At 37.6% G+C, this 26858-nt stretch overlaps 1 protein-coding gene and 1 non-coding gene across 5 annotated transcripts in view; one reads left to right on the forward strand and one right to left on the reverse strand.

Moving 5' to 3' along the window:
* GRM7 (glutamate metabotropic receptor 7) overlaps window positions 1-26858 on the forward strand; it is a 933157-nt gene that overhangs the window by 66176 nt on the left and 840123 nt on the right. The gene's annotated exons all lie outside the window — the stretch shown is intronic.
* Window positions 15257-15377, reverse strand: LOC118972586 (small nucleolar RNA SNORA66). The gene has a single exon (XR_005061615.2). It is a non-coding gene; the product is annotated as a small nucleolar RNA SNORA66 (small nucleolar RNA).

Consider the following 26858-nt stretch of genomic DNA (forward strand, 5'->3'; position numbering starts at 1 on the left):
ATTAAATGGAAGAGTGACTGGGAAGTAAGTGAAGGGAGTCAGTAAATAGAGAGGAAGACTGTTCTTTGTATTATTAGCTAGGACACTTCTGATTTTCTTTCGATCAAAAGAGAAGTTTAAATATAATAATTTTTAAACCCAGGGCAAAGATGCACACACATTTCAGGAACTTACAGGATATTTGGACAGGAGCATACCTGGAGACCAGGAAATCCTCTTCCCATTTCCTCTCTGCTCTCTCTGCATATCTGCTTCATGCCTACACTGAAATTCTCTGCCTCTTTGTGCACAAGATAGGAAGTAGAAACTGCCATCACTTACAAGGTTATGTTCTCCTTTCAAAAGAACCACCACACTGATGCTGGGAGCTTTCCCACTTCCACGTGTCCCAGGGCTCATTGTCATCAGTCACCTGCCACTGGAGAGCAGGGTACAAACAGAGCTGTGCCGACCATCTCGCTGGATACAGGAGGACGAGGGTCAGCTCCAGTAAAGAGCTACTAGGTGGACATGCCTTGCCTACCATAGTGAAGAACTTCTCAAAATTTGTTTCAAAGGTGCAGTGCATCAGAATCCCTGTGTGTACTTTCTAAAGAGAACAGATACCAGATGTCTTATTCCAGATGTGCATCACCAGAACCTCTACAACTTGAGCCCAGAAATCTCCATTTCTGACAAGGTCTTGAATGGCTGTAATTCACAGTAACGTTGAGGAATCACTGTTCTAGGGGAAAAATCTTGGTTTTAGTGGTTCTGTACCACCTTTGGCTATCACATTCATTCTTAAAACTTTCATCCCTGCCACACCTTTTTCAAACCTATGGCACTAATCTGGAATTGGGGCTTTGAATTATGTTTTTTCCCATGTGCGGAAACACTCCGTTCTGAAATGATAATGAATGCAGAAGATACATTTCAGAAGCATTCAAGGGAAATTTTCTCAATGAGTAGAGTTTATTCCCTGAAGTCCTGATAGGTGAATGCAATATTGAACATAGAGGCTCTATGCCTTATATATTTTTATATGCAATATGTAATATTCATAGAAGGGTTTCCATCACAAAATTGCCAGTGCTGTCAGCAGGTTTCTTTTCTCTGTTCTCACCCATCTAGCAGGCCTTACATGCCCATCTTTTACACATGCCCTTACTCAACCCCTTTGAACATATCATATAAAAAAAAAACCCATGCCTGTCCTATCTCCATACTTTCTATTTGAAATATGGCTAAAAAGAATACTGTCAATTAATTCAGCCTGTTGTTTTGTGGCAGTTTCTTTTATGTTTCCTCCACTGATATAGGGCATAGTTCCTTAACACACTCAGCTCTGACATTCTTGCCCCCAAGTAGAATTAAATTGAAAAGCGTCAGTAGGCTAACCAGCCTTCAATATTCTCAGTGCACATCAGCCTTCTAGAAGTTCTGTAAAGCTCATTAATATGTAAACCTGTTGCCCTTTGTTTCATGGACCATTGATCCCAAATTTATTTTACCATCTTCCCTCTACCCCAAAAGCACTAATACCCCTAGAACTTACATTAACCATAGTTGATTTGGAGAGCTAGAACTTGATCCATATTATTCCTCTAGTTAGAAGGGAAATTGATAGAGACAATTGAGTGATCCTTTTTCTTGATCCCGCAAAATGAGTAAGACTGATTGATTATTCCCTTAAATGTGCAGCATCCATACTGTGCTTGTACTTAACACTTTATGTTGCGAGTAATTAAAAATAAAGTAAAACTTATTAAATGAATATTATGCTTTTTGGGTAGCTGAGTTGATAATTTTATTTTATTTTTTTACAAAGGCAATCTATTCTACATTTATATTGTAGGAATATGGCAATGTTCCAAAAAAAAGAGAGAAATTAACCTGTAAACTCTCAACCGAAGAGATCTATTGCTAGCATTTTTAATATATACTCTTTGTGTCAGTTTTTAAGTTTGTTGCCTCTCAGCTCTACATTCACTCTTTTTTACCTGTTCTATGAAAACAGATATGGATCCTTTAAATAGTTTTTCCTTTGTCAGCTGGCATGATTTCAGGCTTTTCTAACGGACAGCAGTGGAGAGACACTGCAGAGAGAAAGGTGTTGCAGTGTGCTGCCAGGGTGCTTTTGTGGGAGCCTTCTGGAGGCTTCTCCCATGTCTGGCTCCTGCGGCACCTGTGACATTCCCAGTACCCATCTCTGCAATGCATGCAATTTCTCCAGCATTCCCGGTTTCTCCAGCACCCAGCTTCTGCAGCCCCGAGGGCTTCCTCATTGTTCTGCTTCCACAGGGCACACAACTTCTCCTGCAACTGGCTTAGACAATACATGGCTGCCACCAGCTTCCCCCAGCACCTCCTTTCTATCAAGCAGTTTTAAAGTAGTGTGCTCCTCATGAGAAACCTCCCTGTGAATAGTTTTCCTAGGAACCCTTCAAGGTTTCCAGCAAGTTACAAAGGGCATATTTCCAGAAAGTTCCACCAGGAGGCACCACAGCAACTTCTCTGACATCCAGTGAGTCACATTCTCTCTCTTACCAGGTCTGGACCTTGTCCTGTGGGGAGGGAGAGGGGTGCTTTTTTCTCAGCTAAAGGGTTAGCAGCTATTCCTTATGTCTGCTAGCTGTATTCTTCTTTTTACTTGTCACTAGTCATTGTCTGATTATCCTAATGCCCTGTCATAATTAATAATCTGTTTCATTAAACACTCCATGCTCAAATTCCTATGTAGTTTTTATCTCCTGGTTGGACCCAGAATAACAACTGAGTTTCCTAATCCAATGTTGGTACATATGTTATTATTTTAATTTTAAAAAGAATCATGAGCTCCTTTTCTTTATAGCATTCTATGAGTTGCTAACATCACTATTTTAATGGTTGCATAGTAGTCCATATAATAGTAAATACTTCATTTTGTCTTCTACCCTCTATTTGTTTTATATATATATTTTTTTAATTTTTCAAATTGTAAACAATGCTTTAGTGCACATATTTGCACACAGCCTTTGCTCATATCCATAGGGATTTTCTTACAATTAACTCTTAGTCATTTATACATTTTAGTCAGAGGCAGATGATGAACACATGATGTAAAGTGCTTTAGATATTTCCAGGGGAAATAAACATATTATTTAGTGGTATAAGGAAACATCTTTTCTGATATGAGGAAGTCATGGTTTTTATTGTCTTCTGCCAAAGTTCCATAAGAGGAATCTGAAAAATCCATCTTGTAACACAAAAACTGAAACTAGATTTGAGACTGAGCCACTTAATATCAATTATCATTAATCACTTCTGGCTGCTTCTCTGATTAAATATTTTCCCAGTGTTTTACAATTGGGAAATACATCTTATCAAAAGGATGATAACTGGGAAAGGAATAAATGGTTCAGAATATCTTGGTTCTTGAAAAGGAGTTCTTTGAGAAAGTTAAGTGTTAACCTGGACTTCTTTAACAAATTGAACTTAGTTGATTTCCTAGGCTTACAGAGAAGAAACCTTTTAGTTGCTTCTGAAAACCCCTGGCTCACTTGTTGTTTTGACATGAGTACATCCCAGGTATAAACAAGCTCATTGAGCTAAACGTATCTGAGGTACTTAGGACCTTTCAAGTTAATTTGAACCAAGGGAATCATCATAATTTGTAACCATTGAAAGTTCTTTCCCCACCAAGAAGTCCATGGTAGCAATCCCTTCTAGAACCAGACATGCTTCAGAGACTCTCCCTCAAAGTAGTCATCTTAATGTTCCCTTCCAACTCGCTCACAGGTATTTTCTGAATGAGCTGCTGGAAATATTTGTATCTGGTGAGCCATTTGGGGATTTGCAAGTGAGGCTGAGCTAATATCAGAATAAGGAGATGTAACAGATGGAGTCTCTCAGAGAGTTAATGTATCATGTAGAATTATCAAGTTAAATAACTGCATTTTTCCTCTTAACTGACCATTTTGAACTGAATTGCTTGGATTTATCAGATGTTTTACAGTGCAATGTGGTCCTGCATAGCTATTATCAACTTATTTCCCACCATCACTACACCTGACAAATAAACCTTGTATGGCATGGACATTCTCTCATGTGCCTACCCAGAATTAATACACAGCGCTGCCTAAGTAAAAGTCTATAGTTTATTTATGCACAGATTTTTCTAGGCCAGCTGTAACTCCATTCCTTTGTCTCCCATTCATCAGAGGGTTTACAGTTAAGGACCTACAGGGTGGAGAAATTAAGATGTGCTGGCTTGACAAATATACGTTGAGAACGTGTAATGTGCAGAGCTGAATCACTGTAGGCTTGTAGGGGATTTAAAAATAATAAGACAGCCAAGGAGAGAAAGGTATTGACACTGTTGACAAAAATCACTTCAATCACAAAGGTAGTGAAGAAAGGAGGAAAGTGAGGAGAGGAATGTGACAGTATGAAGTGCTGAGTGTGGCTCATTCTCAAGTATCTTAATCAGAATTCTGCTGTTCAAATTTGGGCCACTTCTAAGAAATTCTTTGCTATGAAGGTTTGCTCAAGTGTCAAAAGTCTGGAAAAAAATGAAGGGGACTAGAGGTAACAGAAGACAGAGCAGGTAGCGAATCATAAAGTTGTGTCTCACAAAAGGGAAGGTTAATCTAACCTCCCAGCCAAAAAATGTATTGAAATCCCATAATATTGTGGAATCACTGTGAGGGCACTTGCTGTTTATTTATTAGTAGGCAGAATGGTATAAAATCAAAATGACTCAGTGTGTAAACTAAACTCCCCCACCCCATGTTTGAACTTAAAACCAGAATAAATACTTCTTGCATTCTATACATTTAACTATTTTTTTCTGCAACAAGTTATACAGGAGCAGAAAGTCACAGTTTGCACAAGGGAAGTCAATGAATAATTGATACAAACCTTTATTCTAGGGATGAGGAAACTCCATTTCTTGATCTATACTCAACTAAAAAATTTGTAAACAAGATGTAATCAGAATACCCAGTTGTCCTACATCCTAATTTGGGGATCCATCTACTTCACCATCAACTGACAAATATGACTCTTCAAATACAGAATACTTTGGCTTTGCTTCATGGTGCAAGATTTTTAAAAAGTTGGCAAAGGAATAGTAGCAAAAATTAAGTAAATCTGGTTTTGTTTTTTTTTAAACCAGAGTTATTTGCATTGTTATTTTGGACTCAAAGCAGTAGACTGATGCCACATTTAAATAAATAGCATATCTACTCTATATTTATAAATCTTTAGATTCTGCACATGTCATGAAAAATGTAAGTAAGCTTTACAGAAGTGAGCTGTATGAAATTAATTTTTATTCTGTGTCAAAAAGCTCCACAGTAGACAATTAATGCACAAGTCTCAGTGATTGCTGCCCTGAGGGCTGCATTACCAGATGAAATTACAAATCTCAAATTCCTTCATTATCCTGGTATTTATTTTTTGTTTTTGTGGTCTAGGAAAGCTGTCATCTTAAATGGAATATTTACTAACAGGCTATGAGTGTCTTCTGGTTTCTGCCCCCTTTAAATCTAGAGCAAGGTATCCAGGTGTGAATATTAATATGTTGCTCATATACTAAGGTGCTACTGCTTTTTGTTTTCATTTCATAGCATCTGTCTTGCCAATGGGTCTCAGCCCCGGGCAAGTTCGCTATGGATTCAATGTGACGAACGAAATTGACAGCAAAACGTTCTTTGAGGTGAAAGGGTTTATTACCCAATTTGTTCTCCCGGTGGTAGGTCTCTGCCTCTGCCCCAAGCACTAGGCCGAGCTCTCTATATAGCCCAATAATAGCTTATTGCCTAAAGATGTGGAAGCGGTAGCCTAGCAACAGGCCAGTTACATCATCAGGTGGTTTAAGTTCAGTGAGGATCCTGGCCTTAGGAACCCCAACTTCCCCACAGCACCCATACAAAATATTTATATGCCACCCTAGGTTACACTGGAGGGTATCTAAATGGAGCCTGCTAAAAATTTTATATACTTCTTTATATTATATTAAACAATGATAAAAATACAACTATAATATAAATAAACATTTATAATAACAACTATGATAGGAATATGAAGCATGTGGGAAGATATTAAATAACTCATATAAAACTTTCAAATTATGTTTTTCATGTTTTTTTCATGAGAATTTTGTGCTCGTTTCCACAAACATAAATTTTTCTATCAGATCTTTAAGTGGTGACTGCCATTCTAATCATGATATTCTAATAATATTATCTTCCAGTTTTTGATAGTCACATTTGGCAAGAAAATTCAAATTATTTTTACAACCATTCAAAAATTTTCAAGAGTTGTTTTTTTTTTTTTAAATCTAGTTTTTCTCTTCTTTTTTTCACATGCAAAAAAATTATTGGAATATTGCCAGGCTCGTGTAGAAGATTGACTTCAGTCCCATTTGTTGCTTTTAGAAGTATGTCTCAATAATGATGGCAGAAGGTACAGACGATGTTAGAGCCCCCACATCTACTCTGCAGTCATATCATCTTTATATGAAGACAAAGTTATGGAGCGACTACCTTAAAACGTGCAGACAAAATTGCCCTAGACTGTAGCCCTTTGACTTGCTGCATCTCCGTCCTGGGACCTGCGTTCCTCCGGCAATCCCCTTCTCACCATAAGCACTAGTGCACTCTGTAGCTGGCTGTTGTAGAAGTTACTTCATTGGTTGAATGTCCAGCAAACTCTTGAACCTAGGGGTGTGGGTGTTTTTCACTGTGTCTGCCATCTTTGACCGCTCTTGATCCTTGTGTCAGGCTTTGCCTCTCTCAGGTTACCTTCCCTGGAGACCCAAGAAAGTCTACTCATGGCTAAATGTGAATAGGTCCAAGGTTTTGGGTAACTCAGGCTTCTGCTGTCAGCCCCTGAGGGTTAAGTGGATCATTATCTCATGTCCCACTTACAAACATTAGATTCACAACTATGTAAGTAAGCAGACTGGTTGGGACCCTGTGCTTTAGGTATATGACTTAAAATAGCCTTGAAGGTCTTTGAAAGTAATAGCAAAAATGCCAAACTCTATTTTATCCTTTCTTTGTCTAGAATAAACCTGCACCTTCAGAGGAACTAAAAACAGATTTTTCATACTGAAAACACAGATTTATTCTTTGTCTTTCATTTAGGACAGTCAATAGGAAGGTAACACATTTTGAACAAACAAAAAAGGGTAATTCAAGTGAGGTTGGTGCTTTGCCTCAGCCAGAAAGGTAATGGAGAGGACTTGAGGAGGGAGAGCAAAATAAACATGCTTTTTCTGCTGAATTTAACCTTGAATTGTTGGACTTCATTCTACTATTAACGATTTTGAACTGTTTCAGACATACCTGTGTTTAAATATAAGCTCAAAAAAGGCATTCTAAAGTGAAATGAAGAGTATTCTGAGTGATCTTGATATGGAAATAATGGTTTCCTTCTCTGTCTATTTCAGTCTTCATGCATTTATTCATACTCATATTCATTTATTCATCTATTTACCTATTCTTTCATATGTTCACCAAGTATTTGTTAGTGTGGACTCTATACCTGGCATTGATCTAGGTACTAGATTTGAAAGGTCAAACAGTCATTGGCATTTTTGGTGTATGGGGAGTCACAGTGGTTAATACATAATTATTGTACAACCGGACAAGTACCATTATGGTCTGAGAAGACTATCAAGAAATAGCTATTTCATTCAGTCTTGTTATAGATCTGACTGCCTGTCCACGATGGAAATCCACCTACCAGAGGTTATACTTTTAATGCATCATCTATAACCTAATTACTTTTATTTTACCTGTGTTGAATCAGGTTCTTTGCATATAATAACTATATTCTATTAAATATATTTTTAGCTATTTCTTATGATACTGCCCCCTTCCTCAAAAGTATATATTTTGTTTTTGTAAAGTGGAAATACTACCACAATTACTCTAGTAAGAGTATGAGGATTAAAAGAAATAATGCCCTAAAAGTCCTGATTTTAACAGCTTTTTGAGGTATAATTGGCATATAATAAACTGCACATAACAAAAATGCACAATATAATAATTGCCTTTGGGCAAATTCTTAGAAGTGGAATTACTGGATCAAATGATATTTCTATTTTTAGTTTTTTGAGGAACCTCCATACTGTTTCCCATAGTGGCTGCACCAATTCACATTCCCACCAACAGTGCAGGAGGGTTCCCTCTTCTCCACATCCTCACCAGCACTTGTTATTTCTTGTCTTTTGGATATTGGCCATTCTGACTGGTGTGTGAGGTGGTATCTCATTGTGGTTTTGATTTGCATTTCCTTAATGATTAGTGACGTGGAGCAACTTTTCTTGTGCTTCCTGACTACATTTCTTCTTTAGAAAAATGTCTGTTCAGGTCCTCTGCCCATTTCTGTGTTATTTGTGTTTTTGGTGTTGAGTTGTTTGAGTTCTTTATATGTTTTGTATGCTAACTCCTTATCAGTAGCTATTGTTTATCAATTTGTTCTCCCATACTGTAGGCTGCCTTTTGTTTTGTTGGCTTCATTTGCTGTACAGAATCTTAAGTTTTCATAGATGCCTATTATCAGGTTGAGACATCCCCTCCCACTCCTAATTTTCTGAGAACTTTTGCCCGGAATGTGTATTGGTTTTCCTAATTGATTTTTCTGCATCTGTTGAGATTGTTATATGACTTTTCTTTCTTAGGATATTAATAAATTTAGTTGCATTGATTTTCAAATACTGAAGCATCTTTGTATTCCCAGAATAAACCTAATTGGTTATGATATATGGTGCTTCTTATATATTGTTATATTTTATTTCCTTAACTTTGGTCTGGAGTTTTGTATCTGTGTTCATGAAATTGATAGGAGTTTTATATTCTTGTAATGCCTTCTTTTTCTTCTGATTTAGATATCAAGGTAATGGTGGTTTCATAGAATAAACTGGGAAGTATTCACTCATATTCAATTTTCTGGACTTTATGTAGAACTGGTATTGATTCTGTCACGTAGTAGAATTTACCAGTGAAGCCATCTCGCCTGGAGTTTTTATTGTGAGATCATTTTTTTTACCCACAAATTTGGTTCCTTTAGTTAACACAGACCTATTCAGATTCTCTGTTTCTCAAGGGCTCTTGGTTACTTGTGTCTTTCATCTATGGTATTAATTTATTGGCAAAAAGGTGTTCATAATGTTCCTTTTTTATCCCTTTAGTATCTGTAGAATCTGTAGTTATGTCACCTCTCTCATTTCTGATATTGGTAATTTGTATCTTCTCTCTTTTTTTTCCTGATCAGTCTGACAAGAAGTTTGTATATTTATTGATTTAAAAAATTATTTTTGGTTGTGATGGATTTTATTGCTTTTGTTTTTTATATTGACTTGTCTGATCTTTAATATTTTCTTTTGTCAGTTGACCTTGGGTATAATTTTCTGTCCTTTCTTCTAGCTTCTTGATCTGGAACCTGAGGTCATTGATTTCAGATTTTCAGATCTTCCTTCTTTTCCCAGTATAGGCATTTACTGCTATACATTTCCTCTTATATACTGCTTTAGTGTCATTCCACAAGAACCAGTGAGTTTTGTTTTCATTGGCATTTAGTTCAAAATAGTTTAATTTCTCTTTTGATTTCTTCTTTGACTCTTGGGTTGTTTAGAAGTGCATTAAAGTTTACTAATGTAATAGACTTTTTTCAGAGACCTTTCTATTACTGACCTCTAATTTGTAGAACTTAGATTTCTTGAAGCTTGTTTTATGGCTCAGAATATGGCCTATTTTGATAGCTATTCTAAGTACATTTCTCTCTGTGTGTATGTATGTGTTCCACTGTTGTTGGGTAAGGAATTCTCTAAATGTCAATTAGGTCAAGTTAGTTGATAATGTTTCAGAAGTCTGATAATATACCTTTACTGGTCTTTTAATCTGCTTATTCTTTCTATTGCTTTGCATCATGTAATTTTGTAGTTCTTCTTTTTTTTTTTTTTTGCATAGACGTTTAACACTATTATGTCCTCTTGATAGATTGATCCCTTTATCACCATGAAATGATCTTTTTAATCCTTGGTAATATTCTGTACTCTGAAATCTACTATACCTTCTCTTAATATAACCCCTCAGCTTTCTTTTGCCAGTGGTTATTGACACTGTTAGGTTTAAGCCTATTGTCTTCTCTGTGATTTCTATTGCTTCAATCTGTACTTTATCTTAGATTTCAAATATTCTTGAGCTTTGTTCTGGGATAAAGTTATGTTACATAAAACAGTTTCATTCTTTCTGGTCTTGCATTTAAGAGTTGTTAGGAATGACCAGAATCATATTTAGTGTAGGGGCCAATAATTCCACACAACTGACACAAGACCTTCTGAGTCCTCTATTCAATATCCTGTAAATTATAAGGTTTCCTCAAGGTCCTATGTGCACCAGGCTCTGTTACCTCTAATCCTTTTGAACCATTCTCTTCTGCTTTCTGGTTGTTTTTTCACATGCATGCATGCACTGGTTAGTTTCTGCTAAATGCTTGAGGTGAACCCTTGCAGAACTCTGGAGTTCTGTGTGTGCCTTTCTCCTTTCTGTAATTCTGTCCTATCAACTCTAGTGGTAGAGTTTATTCTCCCGGCTCTCAGCTCTGTCACATCCTCCACTCCAGGAGTCTGCCAGGCTCTGCCTTGTTTCCTTCAAGGCTCTGTGGTCTGAAAATTCTATCAGTGCAGTATGCTGGGGCAATCATAGGGCTCACTGCATTTGTTTTCTGTCTTTTAGGGATCACTGACCGTCATTGCCTGATACCCAGTGTCTTGAAAATATGTTTCACAGTCCCTTCCTCCTCCCTCCCCGCCCCTCCCTCCTTCCCTCCCTCCCTCCCTTCCTTCCTTCCTTCTTCTCTCTCTTTCTTAAGTGGTTTGGATAGGAGGATAAATATAGTCCCCATATTCTATCTTAGCTAAAATCAGGAGTATATGAGCATATAAAATCGAATTAATGGTACCAAAGGACTTTTCTTCCTATATTACTCTATTACCAACATCCTCATGGTTAAAACAGTTTCATGGTTCTCTGTGGGTTTCCTCAATGTAGTCATGATGCAAAACTCCAGTGACAATGGATAACTGACTGCACAACACAGCATCTGTTCTTAATGAAATAAAGAAGATTCACATTTCTACATTATATTAGTGAGGGTAATACGAGCCTATGTAACAGCAGATCTCTATTTGTTAGTGACTTCACATAGAAAAAAAGTTTATTTCTTGTTCATGTAATAACCCAAAATAGTATTTCTGATTTGCTGAGGGTTTTTCTCCATGAAATAAATCAGGGACCCAGTGCTTCTTCCATATCTGGACGTTGTCATTTCCTAGGGCCTCAATACCTTTGGAATATAGCTGGAAGACAGGGGAAGACAGCAAGGAAGGCATAGAAGGCTCTGTTTATTCCAAATGTGTGAATTTTAGCCAGTGATATCACCTTCATAGGAACATTATTATGGAAATGAGATAATATATATAAACCAGTACGCATAAGGGATGTCATGACATTAATGTAATTGGGGAGGAAAACCATCACTAGCTTTTGTGTAGAGACATCCCTCAAACATATGATACAGTGTGAATTGTTTACACCACAAAGGAGGGAAATATTAATAACTTTGGTTTTATAAGACCTACCCCAGGTTAATTTTAGGATTCTTAGTAAGCACTATTTCTATTTGGAAATTTAATACCTTGCTTGAGGCTCTCTCATAGATATTTTTATTTTATTAATGTTTATTATATATATTTTATATAATATGTATATCTTTTTATGTAAATATACACTATTATTTATATATTTCTTAAAAGCATAAAAATAAATTCAGAAACAGATAGAACTATGCCACTGAAACGACATACCCCTAAGCAGGCCAAGCATGAGGTCCACAGTCAAAAGGGGTTTTAATCTATGAGTAATGCCTGAAGTGAGCGTTGGGGTGCGGAGGTGGGAGGGCTGCCTGCATACCCTCCCTCTGTTCTGAGGTGGTTTCTAATTCAGGCTAGGTTAGCACATCGTGCAGAGAAACCCTGCTACTCCCAGATGTTTTTCTTTGAGGCTTTGGGCAAATTCAAGCACCATAAAGTATTTTTTTTAAATAAGGAGGAAAACTTGAAAGTTTTCTGTGACATCTCTCTCATATGCATTCTTCCCTTCACTTATGTGAATGACCTTTCTCCATCTCACTTCCCTAATTCTTAAGGAGCCTTTAAGAGTAACCTCAAAGCCTGTTTCTTTTATGAAAAGTTATCTGTTTAGTACTGCTCATACTCACCTTTTGGCACCCCTTGAAACAATGTTCCTAGCTCAGTTGAGTTCAATCATAGTCTTTCTAATCATTTAAATATGTTACTATACCTCATTCAAGTAGCACAGGGCCAGAGAATGCCTTTTGAAGGGAGAGACTAATCCCTGAAGGCAGGCATTGATTATTTCATAAATTACAATTTGAAACTTTGTGGTACTGAACACATTGACAGAGAAATATAAATTCAATTAAAATGGCTTGCAATGATGGCCCTACAAAAATACTGTTGAGAATTACATCAAGTTTGCATCAAGCTGACTATCTAAAAAGAGCTAGTGACTGTTTAACCTTGCATTTCTATGTATAGATGTAGTGGAAGGATTTTCACATTTGAATTTTATTTCTGTGGTAGGTCATTTCAGATGCCTTAAGTGACCCTACGAGCATCCTTTTAAGGTTACCTTTGAACCCTGGTGTTTCATCTGGAAGCTGCCACCATGTGCAATTCTAAAATTTTCTATAAAGGCTCTCTCTTGCTTTTTCATTTCATAAGCTGTTTCTATTTAGTTAAAATTCATCTCTTCGATGCAGGGATATCTCCCAGGATGCAGAGCTTTCCATTCTCAATTAAGGTGTCTAGCTGCCAGCTTGCCAAGGGCAGTGAGCTCAGAACATAGCTGGATGGCAGTGGAAGCCCAATGAGATGCGTGACATCCCTTCATTCTAAAATGGGTGTTCCCTGAGGGTTGCCCCTAACATACGCACAAAATTCTCCCTCTGTATTTGCATTTCCAACACTGATCACAAATGTAAACATTGTTCTTTGGTGTCCCATAGGTAGCACATTTTGCATAGGATATTTTTATATTGTATTGCACCTTGATATCAATTGTTTTTACTGGTTTCTGTTTGTGTCTCAAGTTAAAGCATTGTTTCCAGAACTTTCATGCCCAGTCCTGTTTACTTTCCCATCTCTCACTTGCATACCAGAGCACATGAAATAACACCTTTCCTCATATCACCACTGATCCAGTTCCTATTGCCCTGCCCTCAGACGACCTGATTTGACAGAAAAGGAGATTCATTCCCAGGTATTTACCAACACATGTGAAACTATTAATACTTCATCCATTCATTCAGTGTATTAGCTGTGGAGGAAGCAACCATGAACAAGAGGGGCATAATCTCTGTCTTCATGCAATTGATAATCCACAGGGGAAGAAAGACATTAAGCAAACAGGTAAGCCAGTAATTCAAAAACAATTGGATGCATTTTATACAGGCAAAGTGTAGGCTGTTATGACAGAAATAGAATAGAGAATGAGAGCTGACCTGGTTTGGAAACAGGTGCTCAAAGATAACAGATGGACTTTTTAAATAACTTTACTGTGATATAATTTATGTACAATACATTGTTCACATTTAGAGAATACTAAATAGTATGAGTTTTGACACATGTGTGTACCCACAAAACCATCATCACAATCAAAATACCAAATACATTATCACCCCCAATGTTTCCTTGTATCCCTTTTAAACCTTTCTAGTCTCTATGCCTTACCAAATATTAGTTTACATTTTCTATAATTTTATAAAAATGCTATTATGCTCTTTCTTTTGTTCTCTTTTTTCTTTGGCTTGGCTTGTATATTTATGTAATGATTTTGAGATCCATCCACGTTGCATGTATCAATAATTTGCTCCATTTCTTTCTTTCTTTATTTGTTGCTTAAGAGTATTCCACTGTAAGAATATATCACCATTTGTTTATTTGTTCACCTGCTGAGGGACATTTGGGTTATGTCTATTACTAAAACCACTGAGAATATGTGTGTATAGTCTTTGTGTGTATATTATACTTTCATTTACTCTGGGTTAACACCTAGGAGTGGAATTGCTGGGGAAGAATACCAGGACTTTTTTGGATTCAGGGAAACAGTTCAAGAAGTTGGAGCACACATAGAAATGGATCTCTGAAGAAGAATTGGGACATCTGTTCTCTCCTACCCAACCGCTAACTATGCAGTTCAAAGGTACCTCACACAAGTTTTGAGTCTCAGTTCTCAGTTCTTGATCTTCCCTTTCAAATATGGTCTCCTCTAAGTTTTCCTAAGTTCCATAAATGGTACCACCAACTGCAGATTTGGGCAACACAGAGAGCCAGTCTTGATACCCCTCTCCACTCCCTGTAGTTTATGGGTCTTCAAGCCCTGCAGTTTCCTTTATGACAATCTTTACCTTTTGCACTGCCAGTGCTCTAGTACAGGTCACTGTGATCGTCCCCCAGGTCCCTGGGGCAGCATTGGTCCCCCATTCCTTGACTTGTACTGTTCATCCATTGTCATAGTTAAGGCAAAATGCCCTTCAGAATTCAACAGAGTCAGTGTGAACTTGAGTATATCGCTCCACAGATCAAACTTTTCAATAGCCTTCCATATCCTTGGAATAAAGACCAAAATCTTTGCCATACTTTGTATAGTTTTATACAGTCTGCATATTCATGTTCATTATTTATTTAGTTATATTAGATTCTTGGTCAATACATCTGTTATTGTCTTCATCTGAGAAAACTTGCTAGAAAATTGTGATTTGGTTTATTAGCTCTCAGTAGCCAGCTCCTGAGCTCTGAGCAAGCTTGCCTTCTTCTGAGCTCCCCAATCTTTCCTCTGGGCAGGAGACATTTTCGGATGGTTCTACCTACAGAACAAAGTAAAATTAAGATAGAAATTTGATTTTTAAAAACCATAGCTAAAGAAGATAGAAAATAATTAACTTTCATTGAAAAAAATAAAAGACCAAAATCAGCTGAAGGTCAAATAATCCAAGTTCCAATGCATGTACTTATTTATGAACTTATGCTAACTTTCCCAAACCCCAAACTTCTGTGATCAAAAATCAAATAAACATGTTAGTATAACGCTTACATGCTCTTTAAGTATTATTTTCTACTCCATTCAAACATCAAAATATAAAAGATAAATAGAAAATAATTCTTTTTTTTTTAGTCTATCAAAAATTAACTGTATCATTATACTGTACTAGGATAGAATTAGCTTCTGAGGCTAATACATTTCTGGCACTACAATTACCTTAGCAAACCTGGTTCTCCTCGCCTCTGCAATATCATCCAGAGTTAGTGACTGAGTTTGCAATTCATGTTCTGGCTTAATGCACACTCTAACCTTATGGCTCAGTATTACAATCCTGTTCCATGTTATAGTTCACCTATAATGGGCTTTATTCACGTCATCAGATTTTCCAAGTTTCTTCTTACCTCTGGGCCTTTGCACTCTCAAGGTCCTTTGCACTCTCAAGGTCCTGTCTTTCTTTCCATTTTTTATTTTATCTCATAAAACCAACTCAAAATATCATTTCCTCTAGGAAGCTCACCTCCAGGTAAAATAACTTTTCAACCTGACAGTCTGTACAAATCTTAAGCTATTGAAGTGGCCAAGACTCTGGTCAACGTTCCAGTTAAATGTAGGTCCCAAGTCATTACTATTGTATCCTTTATTCATACCACAGCAGCATGTCTTGGACATATGAAGTCCTCTAACACATTCGATATTTGAATAAATGGCTATGAGAATGATCTATACCTTAATAATAGAAGTCTGATAAATATGTGAGAAGACAACTTGAGATATATTAAATTCAAGAAAGGTTTCCCAGTAACCAACATAGGTGTCACCAGTTTCATACACTAGAATCTATGACTTTGCTTTTAAGAGAGACCCTCTGGCTCTCATTCAAAATCTATTTTATACTTTATACAGTACTAGTAAATTCAGGCATCAGTTTTCTTATACCAGAATAAAGTAGAAGCAGAAAATCCAATGGTGAAGAGAAGAATTAATGCAGATATTTGTAGGCACACACACCACAGCAAAGAGTGAAGATATTGAAGAAAAATGAAATTATTTAAAACCTCAACACTCTCAGGCCATTTTGCCCAGGGTCATATGATCTGATGACATATTTGATTAAAGTGCATGTAAATTCTGATGTTACTAATTAAAGCACTGATCTGGTGAGGCTGCTAATAAGGCGAAGTACCTTTGATTGTGTTGTGTGCCAGAATTGAAACTAAGTCCTCTCTGTATATTTATTTCATTAAATCATTACAGTGACCCTATAAAATAGGTATCAATGTGTTTTATAGAGGAAGAAAGGACAACTGAGAGAAGTTAAGTATCTCGGCCTTGGTCACATAGCTTTTTAACCATGATTCTAGCTATGTCTCTAGCTTTCTTAGTCTAAATAATCAATAAATGATTAAATTATATACTTTATAACTAAACAAATTATATAAACCCGGTTTTAAGAACCAATAAACTTCAAGAGAACCCCATCAAAAACATTTTTTTCTTTAAATTTTGGATCCTCTCAGGAGATGTTTAAGTTATCTGAAATAGTACTTAAAGTAGAAACATTTATTTCCCAATCATGTCAAATAAATTAAGGTTTTTTGGCAAATGGTTTTCAGTGATTACATTACACTTTGTGATTATCTGTGAGATTCTAGGAAACTGTGCCTCCTGAAAAGTGGCAAGAACATGATGCTAATACTGGACAATGTATTACCCAATATGGGCTCATTAAGGGGCCCAGTTATCATCTTTAATTGCAAAGAACATATATCCCTCAAATGAGTCCATAGTCTCTTTTAATAAGAAGTACCAGCAGTGTAAATAGAATCTCTCACCAGATCCATTCAGAATCCATTTATCTTTATGACTAAGTGTGTTATGGATAATCAGCTCATGATCATACAGACCCCATTAATGTTCATCTTCCTTATGGCAGGTTTAAAATGCTGCATCTCTATTGGGAGGTTTTTTTTTTTTTTTTTTTACACTTGTGTGTGATAGACTCCTAGGTTCCTAAATGCATTTTGCTTGTAGTAATTAATTCTAGTGTTGCATTAAGCAAACATCAACTCGCCAGTAATCTCTTTTAAGGCGTACTAGCTCCAGACCAGGACTCAAGATCAGCTCCTCCTCAGTCCATTCTGCCCCTCTCCTAAGTATCTTCATGTTGGGTAATTCCCAACTCCGCTCCTTTTTCATACCTTGCACTCCCCTCGATTTAGGAAAGACTCAGATAATTTCTCTCTGGTCCCAGTATAGACTTCCCCTTCCCCAGCCACAAGCCTGAGTGCTGTGGGATCCCACAGGGCCTGGTATATACTGAACATGCATCACCAGTGCAAATCAGCATCTCTCCACGTTTCCTCGGATCTCACTACTGATTCATCTTCTCCCAGAAAACCAGAAGGGGTGAACTCTCCTGCCTTCATCCCCATTTTACTTTTTACCAAAAGTCCTCATATTCAGGATCCTTAAACACCCAGATTTTATCCCCATAACACTTTGCATCTCTTAATCTGACTTAACCTCCCATCTCTTTCCAGTATGTCACTTGCCAAAGAGTTGCTATATATCCTTTGGAATATATATAGTACTCTGTTACTACCAAAATTCCCAATCCTCAGTATTTCCTCTTAATGTTTCTTTTATCTCTGGTTTGAATAAAAAAATGGATTTTCCCTGACGATACAGCTTCTTCACAATCCCCAAAGAGGAACAACTTTCTCTGCCCCATCCTACCTATAGGGTTTCATTCCCTTTCTCACTCATTACTGTTTCTAAGACCCTTCTGACAAGGAAAGAAAAGAAAAGAAAAACTCAGCTTGTTTGAAGCACATGCCAACAAACTGGACTGTCCTGCTTGTCATAATCACCTACTCAATCTCATTCATTTCTCCTCATTTCCTGAATTCATTTGCTCGCAGCCTTCTGTCTTTCTGTCACTTTTCTTGTCATTATTTTTGGAGATTTCAAAAGTCACCTGAGACATCTGCCCCAAATCCCATTCTCTCAGCTCCTTGGCCTCCGTTTATTTGGTCATCTTCCCTGCCTCCTAGCTTCGGCCACTCATTCCTTTGGACATATCCTGAAACTTGACGTCATTGCTGAGAACCTCTCCCCAAATCTCAGTTGCTGCTGCCTCACATTCTCACAGCTACCTTTGCGTTCCCTCACCATGCAGACAGTCTCATTCTTGCCATTCGCTTGGCCCTTTTCAGATCCCCAGTGACCCCATTCAGGTCAGCTGCTCCTTTTACTCCGTTTGATGCCGCAGTCTTTGTCGTCATCGCTTCTGTGCTCACACTTCAGCCCCTTTGCCCCTTTCCATCTGTTCCACCCTGACAACCACCTTCAAACTCTCCGTCTATTAGACCCCTGAACCTTAAGTGGCAGAATATGGCTTGAGGAAAATGTACAAGTGTTCTAACTGGTCTCACACCCGTGTCTTAGTGGATGATTGACTATTAGTGGAAATCTATGTTGACTGGAAATCCGATGCCACACCCTCTGCCAACAAGTCACAGGTTCTTTCTGCTTAAATGTCCAGCCTATCTGTCCTTCTTCTTCTTTTTTTTTTTCACTCTTAGGTATTCTACTTATTTCACTGAAAAATAACGTAGACACAATCAGAAGAAAATTGCTGCATCTTCCTACTACTAAACCTACTCGCCCCTCTGCATTTTACCATGGATGACACCTCTGGATGCTTAACTGGGGATAAACCATCCATGTGTACTGCAGGCTCTCCACTCAGTTTGTTATCTCCCCCCATCCCCTACTCTCCCAAGGGATATTTGACTCTTCCCTGCTCAGTTTAATCTCTCTCTACCAGATTCTCACCATTGGAATATAGACTGTATATCTCTCATCTAAAAAACAAAACAAAAGGCCCCCCAAAACCCTACAAACTTCCTACAGCCAAGGTCCCATATCTTTTTCACTTTATAGCAAAATTCCTTGTGACATGTGTCCAAACTCCTTTTACTTCCATTCTTTCCTCACTCCACTCTAATTGAGCTTTCATCTGTACATGTTCAATTTGCCAAATTTGATAGTCAAGTCTCATTCATCATCTTATGCATCCTCTTAACACTCTCTGAGCTAAATCTCTCTTTTTTTTTTGCTGTATTATAATTATTTGCATACTCCCACTGAACTTTCAGGAGATTAAGACTAACATATTTGTATCTCCATCTGCATAGTCTTGCACGATCCTTGTATGTATTAGATGTCGAATAACTTTTCATGAAGGAACTGCATGACAAAATAAAGAGTTCTCCCAGGGGTTAGTGATGTAAGAATTGCATCTATAGACCCTTGAACCAAGAATCAGGGGATCAGAGAATATGAAGAGTGCAGAGAACAGTGCATTAAAATTGGTCAAATGGATGAGCATAGGGGGCTCAAATAGATAATGAAAGGGAAACATGGCTAGAACTATAAAGATAAAACTTGAGGAACTCGAGTATACGAAAACATTCTTTAGTAATCAGTGAAGACAAAAAAAAAATTTCAATGACTGATAATGATGACATATTTATTCCCATCCAGTTGATACATTTAATGCAGTTGAGAAGAGGTTAAATCTGACAAAGATCAGTTAACACAGGTAATTTGACAAAGGTCACACAACTAACAGTGCCAAGACTGGGATTCCAACCCCAAATTAAATAGAAGTTTTGCTCTTAACCACTGTGCCATACTGCAGTGTGAACTGCATTCCCGATGTAGTGGAGGGCGATAGTTTCAGATTCACCAAGAACACTAACAACCCGATAGGAGAATAAAGTACACGACTTTTTCCTTAAAAAAAAAAAGTGAACATGTAATCATTTCACTTTTAAAATTTAAGCTGCTTACTTGTCTCCAGCTATTATCAATCATGAAGTGTTTGTGAGGAAGTATACCTCAAGGTTAAATGCAGGGGGAAAACTGCCTTCATCTCTGGAAAACTGCCAAAGGACCCATGTTCAGTTCATTTCCCTGCAGAATATAATTGCAGTATTTATAAATAAGATTAAAAAGAGCCTTGGTAGTCTATGGGAGCCCTCATTTTCTTTGGGGATGTTTCTCTGGTGGCCAGTGTTCTGCAAAGTGGGTATAGCTGCTGCTTCAGCATAAACATTAAGTTCTGCAATTATTTTATTTTATTTTATTTTATTTTATTTTTAAGTTCTGCAATTTTGCCAGGAGGGAAGTAAATTATTTGCCCAAATCTGACCACGTAAAGCACTCAGAAGGTGAAGGGTTTAAAAACTTTTATTAATGGACATGCCTGCTTTGTTGAGCTCAGCGACACCAAATATGATTTGAAACAAATGATTTTGTTTTGATGATTGAAAACAACATTTGTTTAATAGTATTGCCAGAATCCAGATGTGTCTGGGGCTATATCATGCCCTAGCGTGTATTGATAGACTACTGAATAAAAAGTATACCTGCTAATAATTTAAACCAACAATCTATAGAATGAAAATGGTAATCCTAATACTAAATTTCATTCACACAAACACACACACTTTGGCATTTCTGAAATCAGGGTAGAGTTTACAAATGATGTGGGTCATAGTTCAATTGGTAGCATTTTTCCTTTCTTATGTAAAAGAATGGGGTGAGTTACATGGAATTTCAATTCAACAAACCTAAGAGGGTATTCTCAGTGTGATTTAGAATATAGAAGGTTATTTTTTCTTTTCTATTGTGAATGTCGCTTTGCCAAGTGAAGTTCTTTTGGAATTTTCCCTACAAACATTTGTTTTTGAGACTTCAGTACCTTCAAGCAAACACCTTCATTTCACCACTTATTTCTGTGGAAGAAAATCTAGTTTGCTGCCTGCAGGTTCTCTCCACTGACGCACCAGCCCGGCCCTCACCTCCTTGCACAAAGCTGAAGGGGAAGTGCTCTTCTCAAGGTCAGCAGCAGCCTCCTACTCAGCAAATTAAAAGCCTCTTGATAACTTTTGACACTAGTAAGCATTCTCCTTCTCTTCAAACTCTCCTGCCTCCCATGGTGTCTTGTCCTAGTTCTCCAGCGTACCTGGTCCCTCTTTGCTGACTCTAAGCCTTCATAACACAGACATGTCTTAAGGGTCACTGTTCAGCTCTGGTGCTCTGACCATCACAATCCCCACATTTTCTGTCTTGAGCGTATTCTTCTCTGTAAAGACTCCTACGAGATTTGTTTCTATCACTTCTCTCTCCTGAGCCCCGTTCTCTATCCAATGCCCATTTTCACATGTTTTTTTCGCTGCTTTTACATCAGCCGAAAATCAAACTCATTACGTTTCTTTTACATCAGTTCCCCCTCTAGTCTTCTTGGTATCTGACAGCAACACCATCTTCATTTTCCTGTCTCCCATGTTCAGTACCTCAGTGTCAATTCTGATGGTCATTTTTTCCTTTTCTTTGACCCTTATGTTGGCTTATGCACAAGTGCAATGAATGCTTTCCTCTGAAAATCTGTTTTATATGGTCTTCATTTTCTACTTTAATTTACTTGCCACCACTCTGGCCCAAATGCGTGCTTCTGACCAATTGATCATGAGGGAATCTGAGTACCAGAGAAGCAACATTGGTGCTCCCCACTGTAGTCCTCTTCTAGCCAGCCTAGGCACCCTTTGAGGGAAGCGTCCAAGCTCCATGGCTGGTGTACAGGACCCACTCAGTACCTTCTGCCTCATGTTTGAATTGACTTGTGTCATTGCACCCCACCAAGAGTGAGGACGTCTGGGAGATGACAAGAAATATGAGGGTGCTGCTGTCAGGTGCTAAGAAGCTGTGGCGTGAAGGAATCATGGCGAGTCTGGTGTCTGAAGCAGATGAAAGCAGGAAAACATGCCAAAACGGTCATCACACATTGGTCTTGAGTCAGAGGAGAATTGGACCTAAACTCAACAAAAACTTCACCCCTTTCTCTTGCTTTCTCAGCTCTGCTAAAACCACTTCCTTTCTTATTTTCTAGATGCCAAATGTGAATATTTAAAATCTCAACGTCTCAGTTTCAAGCCCATTCAGGTTTTTAGACAACTTTGAGGGAGTATGGAGACAAATTTATGAAAAGTATTCTATATTTGTATCCAAAGATGTGAGATTTCACTGGCACTCACAAGCTATATATGTATTTTACTGAAGTGTCATTGATGTGCAGTCTTATATTGATTTAAAAGTATACAACACAGTAGTTCAGCAGTTACCCGTATTATTAAATCCTCACCCCGATTAGTGCAGTTACTATCTATCTATGGAGAAAGATGTTACGGAATCACTGGCTATATTCCCCATGCTGTACTACCATCCCTATGGCCAACTTATATTATCATTGAGAATTTTTGTGCCGCTTTATCCCACCCACCTTCCCCACCCATCATCCCACCCTCACCCCATGGTAACCACTAGTCACTTCTCAGTGTCTACAACTCTACTGACAATCTATATTTTTAATGTTATTTCAGCTAAACCTCATTTAATTTTTTCCAGCTATATTGAGGTATAATTGACAAATAAAAATTGCATATTTTTAAGGTGTAAAACATGATGTTTTGATATACATATAGGTTGTGAAATGATTACTAACAGTCAATCTAATTAATATACCCATCACCTCACATGATTACCTTTTCTTTTTTTTTAAATTTTATTTTCATATCATTAATCTACAATTACATGAAGGACATTATGTATACTAGGCCTCCCCCTTCACCAAGTCGCCCCCACATACCCATTCACAGTCACTATCCATCAACATAGTAAGATGCTGTAAAATCACTACTTGTCTTCTCCGTGTTGCATAGCCCTTCCCGTGCCCCCCCTACACTATACATGTTAATCGTAATGCCCCCTTTCTTTTTTCCCAACCTTATCCCACCCTTCTCACCCGTCCTCCCCAGTCCCTTTCCCTTTGGTAACTGTTAGTCCAATCTTGGGTTCTGTGCTTCTGCTGCTGTTTTGTTCCTTCAGTTTTCTTTTGTTCTTATACTCCACATATGAGTGAAATCATTTGGTACTTGTCTTTCTCCGCCTGGCTTATTTCACTGAGCATAATACCCTCTAGCTCCATCCATGTTGTTGCAAATGGTAGGATCTGTTTTTTTCTTATAGTTAAGTAATATTCCATTATGTATATGTACCACATCTTCTTTATCCATTCATCTACTGATGGACATTTAGGTTGCTTCCATATCTTGGCTACTGTAAATAGTTCAGTGATAAACATAGGGGTGCAACTGTCTTTTTCAAACTGGAGTGCTGCATTCTTAGGGTAAATTCCTAGAAGTGGAATTCCTGGGTCAAATGGTATTTCTATTTTGAGCATTTTGAGGAACTTCCATACTGCTTTCCACAATGGTTGAACTAATTTACATGCCCACCAGCAGTGTAGGAGGGTTCCCCTTTCTCCACAACCTTGCCAACATTTCCTGTTGTTTGTCTTTTGGATGGTAGCGATCCTTACTGGTGTGAGATGATATCTCATTGTGGTTTTAATTTGCATTTCTCTGATGACAAGCGATGTGGAGCATCTTTTCATGTGTCAGTTGGCCATCTGAATTTCTTCTTTAGAGAACTGTCTTTTCAGCTCCTCTACCCATTTTTTAAATTGGATTATTTGCTTTTTGTTTGTTGAGGTGTGTGAGCTCTTTATATATTTTGGATGTCAACGTTTTATCGGATCTGTCATTCATGAATATATTTTCCATACTGTAAGAAACCTTTTTGTTCTATTGATGGTGTTCTTTGCTGTACAGAAGCTTTTCAGCTTGATATAGTCCCACTTGTTCATTTTTGTGTTTGTTTCCCTTGCCCAGGGAGATATGTTCAAGAAGAGGTCACTCATGTTTATGTCTAAGAGATTTTTGACTATGTTTTTTTCTAAGAGTTTTATGGTTTCATGACTTACATTCAAGTCTTTGATCCATTTTGAATTTACTTTTGTGTATGGGGTTAAGACAGTGATCCAGTTTCATTGTCTTACATGTAGCTGTCCAGTTTTGCCAGCACCATCTGTTGAAGAGACTGTCACTTCCCCATTGTATGTCCATGGCCTCTTTATCTAATATTAGTTGACCATATATGTTTGGGTTAATGTTTGGAGTCTCTATTCTGTTCCATTGGTCTGTGGCTCTGTTCTTGTGCCAGTAACAAATTGTCTTGATTACTGTGGCTTTGTAGTAGAGCTTGAAGTTGGGGAGTGAGATCCCCCCACTTTATTCTTCCTTCTCAGGATTGCTTTAGCTATTCGGGGTCTTTGGTGTTTCCATATGAATTTTTGAACTATTTGTTCCAGTTCATTGAAGAAAGCTGTTGGTAATTTGATAGGGATTGCATTGAATCTATATATTGCTATGGGCAGGATGGCCATTTTGACGATATTAATTCTTCCTAGCCAGGAGCATGGGATGAGTTTCCATTTGTTAGTTACCTCTTTAATTTCTCTTAAGAGTGTCTTATAGTTTTCAGGGTATAGGTCTTTCACTTCCTTGGTTAGGTTTATTCCTAGGTATTTTATTCTTTTTGATGCTATTGTGAATGGAATTGTCTTCCTGATTTCTCTTTCTATCAGTTTATTGTTAGTGTACAGGAAAGCCACAGATTTCTGTGTGTTAATTTTGTATCCTGCAGCTTTGCTGAATTCCGATATTAGCTCTAGTAGTTTTGGAGTGGAGTCTTTAGGGTTTTTAATGTACAATATCATGTCATCTGCAAATAATGACAGTTTAACTTGTTCTTTACCAATCTGGATTCCTTATATTTCTTTGTTTTGTCTAAATCCTGTGGCTAGGACCTCCAGTACTACGTTGAGTAACAGTGGGGAGAGTGGGCATCCCTGTCTTGTTCCCGATTGCAGAAGAAAAGCTTTCAGCTTCTCTCTGTTCAGTATGATGTTGGCTGTGGGTTTATCATATATGGCCTTTATTGTGTTGAGGTACTTGCCCTCTATACCCATTTTGCTGAGAGTTTTTATCATGAATGGATGTTGAATTTTGTCGAATGCTTTTTCAGCGTCTATGGAGATGATCATGTCGTTTTTGTCTTTCTTTTTGTTGATGTGGTGGATGATGTTGATGGATTTTCGAATGTTGTACCATCCTTGCATCCCTGGGATGAATCCTACTTGGTCATGGTGTATGATCCTTTTGATGTATTTTTGAATTCGGTTTGCTAATATTTTGTTGAGTATTTTTGCATCTACGTTCATCAGGGATATTTTTCTGTAGATTTCTTTTTTGGTGGGGTCTTTGCCTGGTTTTGTTATTAGGGTGATGTTGGCTTCATAGAATGAGTTTGGGAGTATTCCCTCCTCTTCTATTTTTTGGAAAACTTTAAGGAGAACGGGTATTATGTCTTCTCTGTATGTCTGATAAAATTCTGAGGTAAATCCATCTGGCCCGGGGGTTTTGTTCTTTGGTAGTTTTTTGATTACCGCTTCAATTTCGTTGCTAGTAATTGGTCTGTTTAGATTTTCTGTTTCTTTCTGGGTCAGTCTTGGAAGGCTGTATTTTTCTAGGAAGTTGTTCGTTTCTCCTAGGTTTCCCAGCTTGTTAGCATATATGTTTTCATAGTACCCTCTAATAATTCTTTGTATTTCTGTGGGGTCCATCATGATTTTTCCTTTCTCGTTTCTGATTCTGTTGATGGGTGTTGACTCTCTTTTCCTCTTAATAAGTCTGGCTAGAGGCTTATCTATTTTGTTTATTTTCTCGAAGAACCAGCTCTTGGTTTCATTGATTTTTGCTATTGTTTTATTCTTCTCAATTTTATTTATTTCTTCTCTGATCTTTGTTATGTCCCTCTTTCTGCTGACCTTAGGCCTCATTTGTTCTTCTTTTTCCAATTTCTATAATTGTGACATTAGACCATTCATTTCGAATTATTGTTCCTTCTTTAAATATACCTGGATTGCTATATACTTTTCTCTTAAGACTGCTTTTTCTGTATCCCACAGTAGTTGGGGCTTTGTGTTGTTGTCATTTGTTTCCATATATTGCTGGATCTCCATTTTGATTTGGTCATTGATCCATTGATTATTTAGGAGCGTGTTGTTAAGCCTCCATGTGTTTGTGAGCCCTTTTGCTTTCTTTGTACAATTTATTTCTAGTTTTATGCCTTTGTGGTCTGAAAAGTTGGTTGGTAGGATTTCAATCTTCTGGAATTTACTGAGGCTCTTTTTGTGGCCTAATATGTGGTCTATTCTGGAGCACGTTCCATGTGCACTTGAGAAGAATGTGTATCCTCTGGCTTTTGGATGTAGAGTTCTATAGATGTCTATTAGGTCCATCTTTTCTAGTGTGTTGTTCAGTGTGTCTATGTCCTTACTCATTTTCTGTCTGGTGGATCTGTCCTTTGGAGTGAGTGGTGTGTTGAAGTCTCCCAAAATGAATGCATTGCATTCTATATCCTCCTCTAATTCTGTTAGTACTTGTTTCACATATGCTGGTGCTCCTGTATTGTGTGCATATATATTTATAATGGTTATATCCTCTTGTTGGACTGTGCCCTTTATCATTATGTAATGTCCTTCTTTATCTTTTGTTACTTTCTTTATTATGAAATCTATTTTGTCTGATACTAGTATTGCAACATCTGCTTTTTTCTCTCTGTTGTTTGCATGAAATATCTTTTTCCATCCCTTGACTTTAAGTCTGTGCATGTCTTTCGGTTTGAGGTGAGTCTATTGTAAGCAGCATATGGGTGGATCTTGCTTTTTTATCCATTCTATTGCTCTGTGTTTTTTGATTGGTACATTCAGTCCATTTACCTTTAGGGTGA

This window comes from Manis javanica, chromosome 3, assembly GCF_040802235.1.
Source record: "Manis javanica isolate MJ-LG chromosome 3, MJ_LKY, whole genome shotgun sequence".
NCBI lineage: Eukaryota > Metazoa > Chordata > Mammalia > Pholidota > Manidae > Manis > Manis javanica.